A 9,504-nucleotide genomic window follows, 5' to 3' on the forward strand; every position below is an offset into this window, starting at 1 on the left:
GAGCCACACCTCTTTGGAACATTGGTCAGACAGTCCAGCATTTCCGAAAAAACAGCCATGTGGCAGACGATTGTCGATGCTGTGAATGCTGTTGCGTCCACCAGAAGGACCAGGCATGAATGCCAAGCCAGGTGGTACGATCTGCGGAGGACGGTCCGCCGCAAAATGACCGACGACCACAACCAGGCCAACATCACTGGAGGAGGGCCGGCCCGCAGACGCGTACAATACCATCCCTGGGAGGAGAAGGTGATGGCCATACTGCCGGTGGTGGCAGTGGAGGGAGTAGAAGGACTCCGAGAGCCTGGTGAGTACACAAACAACTCACCTCACATGGGGGGAACGTCATCCACAACCAAACTCACAATCATGCATGCAACCACCCCAAAGCTATCGCATGACTCAACCACACTCCATAAACACGCACATGCCACTAGCTCCACCATGCCCCATGCACCCAGCTGAACAATGCCAAGTCACAGGCCACAGAAAACACCAACACAAGACACGGTAACCCGGATGGCGGGAGTGTGGGCCTCAAAAATCACATAGTGCAACTCAGAAGCAGACAACAATGCCCTCTGCCCATATGACCTAGGTCACAGCCAGACAAACAGTGTGTCCACACACAGGAAAGACTTGCCTGCAAATGGCGGACGCCTTGCATGAAGACATGGGGTGAAGGCACTTTTTGCACATGACAGCAGCCAATGAACAGCCAACACTGTGAAAGAGTAGCAGCACACACCACCACAGCAGCAGCGCAGACACAGACACTACACCCAATGGGTCTCTGGAGATCAGAAACAAACTCACATGAACAAGCCAAGGGCCATTCAAAGATCTGCAAAAAGTGTGTGTCTAGGAAGGTGGGCTGAGGTGACAGAGGGTGACACACAGAGGGAGGGAGAGGGGGAGAGAGAGGGAGGGAGACACAGGGAGACGGACAGAGGGAGGAGGCTGACACAGGGAGGGAGGGAGAGGGGGACAGAGAGGGAGTGAGAAAGGGATACACAGGGAGACCAATTCAGCCTTGGGTGGTGTGGGAATGTCTGCTCGTCAGCAGGTGGACTGCGGGCATGTAGACAAGGGTGGCCAGTGCCTGAATCCCCCTCTCTTCTCCATGGCAAAACACTGGGCCATGTCTCAACCTGTGCACGAGCATAACGCCAGCTACCTGCATTATATAAGTGTGTGGAACAACTCCATGTGCCCACGTACAGTGCAACACGGAAGGCGCCAATGCATGGCTCGCCACACCTGCTCACTCTGTTGAAAATTGAAACAGCGATATAATTAAGCATTCACTAAAGACATGAATTCCCCTTCCTTGGACCAAGTTTCTCTCCTTATGTTGACTAATGTCTGGACTCCATTTTGTATTGTCGTGTCTCCACGTGCTCAGCACGAGAAGAGTCCTATCTTCGTATCAGTTGCTCTCATAATCTGCCTAGTAACAGTCTTTAAATAGCTCCTTTGTCCGTCTGGCGCATGCCCAGACTTGACCACATCTGTTATCAGTTAGTCCTTGCTTGACCATGTTTTCGCGGGCTTAGGAGTGTGTTAACTCCGCCCACATATTGATTCTGTATCGAAAATGTCCATAAAAGGTAATACTCTTTGCTTCATGTTGTATCCACCCACTTATGAGCCCCTCTGTTGTGTATAAAAGGGGACTGTGTGCGCAAGTTCTTTGTGCTACTCTATGCAATACTGAAGAGTGTTGTATAGGTTGTAGGACCACCCTTAAGGGTTAATAAACTTTGTCTTTGTATTTTGCAGTTTCCGTGCCAACTTCCTTCTAGCTTTTGTTACAGGAGAGCGAACCCTTGTATTCTGCGGGCCTAGCTGGGGCCTGTATTTATCAATTGGTGCCCGTCACGTGGGGCTCATCGGCGACTCGGATGCTCGAAGGACTGGTCGTGACGAAGGTGAGGAATTTGGCCGGGGATGTGATCACTGCCAGTGGCGGTTTTAGTCCTGGCATCCCGAGGTTTTCTTCCTTCCCTTCCGAACTGACCTTCTGGGTGGCGCCGGTCCTCGACTGAGACCTCTTCTGTCGGTTTTGCTGTGACAGCCGTTTGGGCGAATTTTGGAACTTGGCAGTTGGAATCTGGACACTCTTGATTGGTAAGAACCGTTGTACGGTACTTGCTCCGAGTTTTGAAGCCTGGGTTGGCTATTTGAGTTTGATTTGTGAAGACCGGTCATATCTTGTATTGATTACTGTGAGAATATATGCGTTGCAACACATATAGGCAGGTAATGTGGAGATATTTCTCCGGAGCTGTGTAAATTTGAACAGCGCAAAGTTTAAGTGCCATTTTTGATAATACTGCATATTTTGCATTATTTTTGAGCATGCCTGCTTTTAGCGCACTCCGTAAGTGGTGCTGCTGTTTTGGAAACCGGTTAAGCCTCGAGGAATCTGCTCCAGCCCCCCCAGAGGGGACTTCTAATAGCGATATGTATGTGAAGCATGGTCTTTCTTCTATAATGTACAGCACAGTATGGAGGAAATACACCAAAAAGGATCCTGAGTTGCGCTGGCCTTTGTATGGATCGTTTGATATGCGTAAGATTGAGTATGTGGAACAGTGTATGTGTAAACGGCGTGCTCGGCAAGACATGTTTGAATGTGTACGGTTATGGGTGAAGGAAGTGCGTGAGCGAGAGAAACGTGAGAAAGCGCTGTTTGATAAAGAGCAACGGAAAAATTATCATGTGAGACCGCAGGAAGCGAAGCGTCGGGAAGAAAGAAAACTGGCGGAGAGACAAGAGAAAGAGCGTAGGTTGCAAGTCTCGGGTCAATATGCTGTCCGCCAACCGCTTTATCCTGTCCTTACTAATCTTGACGATGATTTTTATTTATTAGATCGCTCTCCGCCCCCTTATGTTGGCGCAACTGCCCCGAGCTCACAGGATTCTGGATTGGTTTCGGATAAGGTAGACACGCGGTCTATGTTATCAGTTGAGCGTATGGGTGAGCTTCGGAAAATTTCTCTTCGTGCACTTAAGGGCAAGTTATCCCTTGCTGAATTGTTGGACTCTTTGGAAAAGTGGCGGGATAGAGAGAAGTTGTATTTTCTGGGAACCTTTTCTGACGAAGTGATTACTGCCTTTCGGAAATATTCAGAAGTTTTTGAGCCTGATGATGTAGTATTAGATGCTAAAGCATTACGTAACGGTGTTTTTTCTCCCTCTAAGGCACCTGATGCGGTCCGACGGCTGTTTGCATTGCGGGACGCGGCGAGTGACCTTAAAGAGAGAGCGTGCCTAAAAGCAGGGGAGGAGGAGCAGTCGGATCCACGTATCGGCGATGACCAATCATCTACCTCCCACTCAGATAAGAGCGAACTAGTGCATGCTAAACCAATGCGAGAGGCGGCACCTCCTCCTAAAGGAGCGGGAACTAGTTCGGATATTACTTCCGCCGATGCTAAGGGATATTTTGTGTATAATTGGGTCTATACTCCCTGGCATAGGGCTGATGTTATGGCATTAAAGAATGCATTGCCTGACCCCCGCAAGAATCCAGCGGCCTTTTATGAAGAGGTCGAAGGGGCCTTGAATTCTTGTACTATGACTTTAGCAGATATAGATTTGTTCTTTGGGCTCATATTACCACCGGATATGTGGAGATCTGTGGGGAAGCTGGATGATGTTCCCGCTTTTAAGGCTAGGTGGTCCGAGATTGAGGATGAGGATAGGGAGAGAAAACCCGCGCAAAAACCACCGCGGATTATTTTAGATCTTCCTGCTGCTATCTTGACTAAGTTGAAAACAATTATTCCCCCTAAAAAGATTGACTGGAATATGTTAGCATCGTGTAAACAGAAGGTTGATGAATCAGTCTCAGATTTCTTTACACGCTTTGAGGAGACATTTCATGATTTCAGTGGTCAGTCACTTACGGATGATACGGGTCGACATCTTTTTGTTGATAAATATGTGGCGAATTTATTGCCGGGAATAGCAGCTCGATTGAAAGCGAGTGAAAGTTCTTGGTCCACCTCGTCTCCGGCATCCCTCCTGACTATGGCTCAGTATTATGAGCGTCAGGAACAAGAAGCGAAGGGGCATGAGGAGAAGAAATCGAAAGATTTGAAAACAAAGGTGATGTTAGCGCAAGTGTATGGTCTGCCTCGTCGGGGTGTCGACAGAGGTAGGGGAGGATTCTATGGTCCCCCTTCGGGTCGGTTAGATGTAAATAGAAATCAATGCGCGTATTGTAAGCAGTCGGGTCATTGGGCTAGAGATTGTCCGGTATTATATGCATCCCGTCAGGGACGTGGTCAGGGACCACCGAGAGGTAGAGGGGGCTTTTCGAATTTCAGGGGGAATTCTAATGATCGTGCTCACTTTGAACCTAACGCGCAGCAACGAGATAGACCCAATGTATTTGATCGGCAAAATCAGTATCAGATGTCTGGGACTGACCGCTCTGGGTATCATGATTCGGAGCATGCATAGGATTGCGTCGGATGGGGGTTGGAATCAGTTGAAGTACCGGTTGATCAGAAGGGTCCTTATGTTTCAGCAAATGTTTTGGGTTCTACTGATCGGTTCCTAGTTGATACAGGAGCTACTCGCAGTGCACTGTCCAAACAATTGGTTCCGCGGGCTCCCCCATCTGGCTTAATGGTTACATCGGTAGGGTTTGATGGTACACTCTCTCGAAGCCCTCTTTCCCGACCTCTTGCGTTCCATGTTGACAACCTTTCTGCGTCCTGTCCGTTTTTGCTTGCCCCGAACACGCCCGACAACATTATGGGTCTTGATATGCTCAAGTACTTCAGAGCAACGATCCGCTGCTCCCCTACTGGAGTGCGTGTGATCTTAAACGATAATCACCCTATGACAGACCGCATGTGTGTGGTTGCAGAGGATACTGTATTAGCTTCCCTCCCTCATTCTTTGTGGGCTACTTCGGATACTGATGTGGGACAGATGGTGATTCCGCCTGTCCATATTAGTGTCCAGGAGGGTGCGGTGTTACCGCGCCTCCCTCAGTATCGCATTTCCCAGGAGGGGGAGGAGGCACTCATACAGATTGTGCAGGATTTGATTAAGGTGGGGGTAGTGGAAGAAGTTCCCTATAATGTTTGCAACAGTCCTATCTTACCCATTTTAAAGAAAGATACGGATACCAGGGTTTATCGTTTTATCATTGATTTAAGGGAAGTGAACAAGATTGTGATACCCCAGTATCCAGTGGTTTCTGATATCACGACGTTACTTACTTTGGTCCCGCCAACGGCGACCACGTTTTCAGTTATTGATTTGAAAAATGCCTTCTTTTCGATCCCTATTCACCCTGATAGCCGATACCTTTTTGGTTTCACTTTGAATAATAGGTCTTATAGATTTTGTAGAGTCCCTCAGGGCTACACAGAAAGCCCTAGCATTTACAGTCAAGCATTGAAAAGACAATTGGATTCCTTTGTTCTGCCCGAGGGTGTCGCCCTTATACAATATGTCGATGACATCTTGTTGGCGGCCGACACCCCAGAGTTGTGTGAAAAGAGTACGTTATCCTTGCTTTCCTTTTTGGCATCTCACAATCACAAAGTGTCGAAGAAGAAATTGCAATTCTGTAGACCAAAGGTGACTTATTTGGGTCACCTTTTGTCTAAGGAGGGGCGTGCACTCACACCAGATCGTATTCAAGCAATTTTGGACACGCCAGTGCCTTCCACACAGAAGGATGTGCGTGCATTTTTGGGTCTTGCTTCTTTTTGTAGGCAATGGATATTGGGATTTTCACACATAGCTAAACCACTGTTAGCACTTTTGACAAAAGACACACCAATCCCTCTTCCCTGGTCAAATGAGTGTGAAATTGCTTTCCAGCAATTACGACAAGCCCTTTGTTCAGCACCAGTGTTAGGTACCCCTGATTATACGAAGCCCTTTTCACTGTATGTGCATGAGAAGGATGGATGTGCATTATCAGTTTTAGTGCAGATGCACGGCGACAAGCAGCACCCTTGTTCATATTTTTCGGCTGTACTTGATCCTGTTGCCCGAGCATTGCCTGGTTGTTTTCGCTCGGTTGCGACGACAGCTGTGTCAATACGCCAAAGTGAGGGAATTGTGTTATCTCACAAACTGTTGGTATTAGTTCCCCATGCTGTTGATGCCCTGCTTAATCAGACAAAGACGCAGCATTTGACCAGTGCCCGTTTAACGGGATATGAGTTGACGCTTTTGGCTCCTCATATTACGTTAAAGAGATGTGCAACGTTAAATCCGGCCACATTGTTGCCGTTCCCGGAAACTCAGTTTGAAGCACGAAAAGCACATGACTGTATTCTTGTGACTGAGGAACAGCCAAAGGGTCGTATTGATCTCCAGGATACGCCCTTTACAGATATAGATGGAGAACTGTGGGTGGACGGATCATGCCTGAAGCTACCAGATGGTACGACTTCAGCAGCGTATGCAATTACCACATTACAAACAATAGTGGAGACAGCACGCATACCGCAGAAATCAGCTCAAGCAGCGGAACTGATAGCATTAACACGAGCATGTGAGCTCAGTGCAGGATTGTGCGTGAATGTTTATACAGATAGCCGCTATGCCTTCGGAGTAGCGCACGATTGTGGCCTACTCTGGAAGGAGAGAGGGTTTTTAACGTCACATGGAGCACAGATAACGTACGGGGAGTTAGTTCACAACCTTTTGACTGCATTAACATATCCAAAGAAGATTGCTATAATTAAATGTAGTGCCCATAAGAAAGTGGTTGATAAAGTTGGAGAAGGGAATGCTTTAGCAGACCGTGTGGCACGAGAGACTGCGATGCAGCCTGGTGCTACTGCAATGTATGTTGTGAAGTCGCAGGCAGAAAGATGGCACGATGCTAGGAGAGAAGTGCTGGAAATACAGAGGACCGCTTCCGATAAGGAACGGGAGCAATGGTCCAATGATGGGGAGTTGGATGATGAAGGGTGTTGGAGAAGTAAGCAGATGGATAAATGGAAGTTACCCAAGGCCTTTGTACAACCTATGGTTCAGATGGCACATGGACTAGCGCATGTCGGAGCTTCCGCAATTGTTAAATTACTGACACGAGTTTGGGAGCATCCGGATGTCAGTTATGCTCCACAAGACTTACCTCTGCTTGTGCAGCGATTCCACAGAGACGACAGGAGCGCCCGTCCCCGCACCCACCTGACCCTCGTGGACCGTAGAACCCAGCAGGGATGAGATGGACGCAGGGAAAGGAGCCTGAATGAAAGCGGTGGGTAGGGGTGCAGGGTATCTCGGAAAGACCTGCGAAGGAGGAAGACTATGGTCAGTGAAGAACCCACAACCACAATGGAAGCACACACAGAGCTATGTCCTGTCCCAGACTCAAGGAACTCACCCTACTGCGGGAACGCCGGTCGCTACACGGCCGTCGAGTAGGTGAAAGGCCAAGGACAGGCTCTACAGTAAAGCAGATGTCGGTGCTCTCACACCGTGGTCAGTGGAATGCAAGCTGGTTTCCCAATAACAACCCTGGAAGCGGTAATCAGAGTTTAACCCCTGCTTCCGAGTAGAGAAAACAAACTGCAAGTCGCAACAGCGAAAAAGTCAAAGGAAACTCCTCAATAGTATTTCAGCACATACTAATGGGCAAAATCATCAAAGGCAAAATCAGCAATGGAGAACAGAAATGGCGCTAAGCGCGTTTAGGCAAAAACAGACTGTGGCAAAATCATCCAGGCAAAATCAGCAATGGAAATCAGAAATGGCGCAAAGCGCGTTTAGGCAAAAACAGACTGTGGCAAAATCATCCAGGCAAAATCAGCAATGGAAATCAGAAATGGCGCAATGCGCGTTTTAGGCTAAATGAACTGTGCAAAATCATCAAAGGCAAATCAGCAACGGCACCCTTCAACAGCCTAGGGGACAAGGGTCTAGGAAAAACCTGAGAAGCCAGGACTGGTTCCGAAGCGTGGACGAAGGTAGAAACAGGTTCCACTGGATAGGGACGGCGTTCTTTTCCGTTCGGCTTCAGGACGGTCACTCTCGCTCCTCGCTGCTCGGAACTCCAAAGAATACGAAGCGCCGAGCCGGCGGGAAACGCGGCGTATAAGCGTTTCCCCCGGAAGCGCTTCCTTGACCCTAGTGTCCTGTGGATGACTAGACCGGTACTCGACTTCCGCCCGGAAGTGAGTATTTCGGGTCGTCTCTGTGTGTGCGTCTTCGTGGCGGGGGACGGCAAGCGCCGTAACATGACAGAACCCCCCCTCAAAAACAAGTCCCCCCCCCCCCAGGGGCTCAAAAAGGGACAGCAGGGCGAGGGCTGCAGGGGTGACTGAGATGAAAGGCACGGACCAGAACAGGAGCATGGCGAACATGGGACAAAGGCTCCCAAGACCGCTCATCCGGGCCGTACCCCTTCCAATCGACCAGGTAGAACAACTTCCCCTTGGTACGACGAGAACCCAGGATGGCCCGGACTTCGTACTCCACGTGGTCCTCCACCACCACTGGAGACGGAGGAGAGGGAACCCCGCCATCCGGGCGGACCGCTTGCAGAAGAGAGACATGGAAAACGGGGTGGATCCTCATGTGCGGAGGGAGCGTGAGTCTCATAGCCACCGGATTCACCACCTTCTCAATGACAAAGGGACCCACATAACGGGGTAACAGTTTCTTGGGGCCATGCACGTTGAGATGTCTGATAGACAACCACACTTGGTCACCCAAGCGGTATTCGGGTTCCTTCTGTCTATGGGCGTCAGCATGCGCCTTGTAGGTGTCCTTTGCCTTGGCCAACCCAAACCGAGCTTGTTGCCAGATGGTACGCAAGGCAGCATGATAGGAATGAACTGACGGCAAGGAGCAGTCCCGGGGTATTTCCCAGGCAGAGGTGCGGGGGTGACGGCCTTGGAGGCAAAAGAAGGGAGACATTCCGATGGCAGAATGCTTACTGTTGTTGTAGGCGTACTCAGCCATCCATAGGACCTCGGACCAGTCTTTGTCAACCATAAGCAGCAGGCAACGGAGGTACTGCTCCATGGTGTGGTTTGTTCTTTCCGCTTGACCGTCCGTTTGTGGGTGGTACGCTGTGGACAAGCGTACGTCCATCTTGAGGATTCTGCACACCTCTCTCCAGAAGTGGGACACGAATTGCGATCCCCGGTCTGTTATGACCACCGATGGAATGCCATGAAGGCGGATTACTTCTTGCACAAAGATTCCGGCCAGGGTCACAGCTGTGGGCACCTTCAGCAAAGGCACGAAATGCGCCATTTTGGACAGATGGTCGACGATGGTGAGAATCGTGGTGTGCCCCGTCTTGGTGGTGGGGAGTTCCACCACGAAGTCCATGGAGATGGTGTGCCATGGATACGGTGGTATCGGAATGGGACGCAGAAGGCCCACCGGAGGCACGGAAGCGTTCTTACTCAGGAGACAGATGGTACAGCTCCTCACATGAAGTCCTGTGTCGGCCACCATGGTCGGCCACCAGAATTGTCTCTGCAAGAGCTCTAGTGTCTTATG

Source organism: Triturus cristatus, chromosome 2_1 (genome assembly GCF_964204655.1).
Source record: "Triturus cristatus chromosome 2_1, aTriCri1.1, whole genome shotgun sequence".
NCBI lineage: Eukaryota > Metazoa > Chordata > Amphibia > Caudata > Salamandridae > Triturus > Triturus cristatus.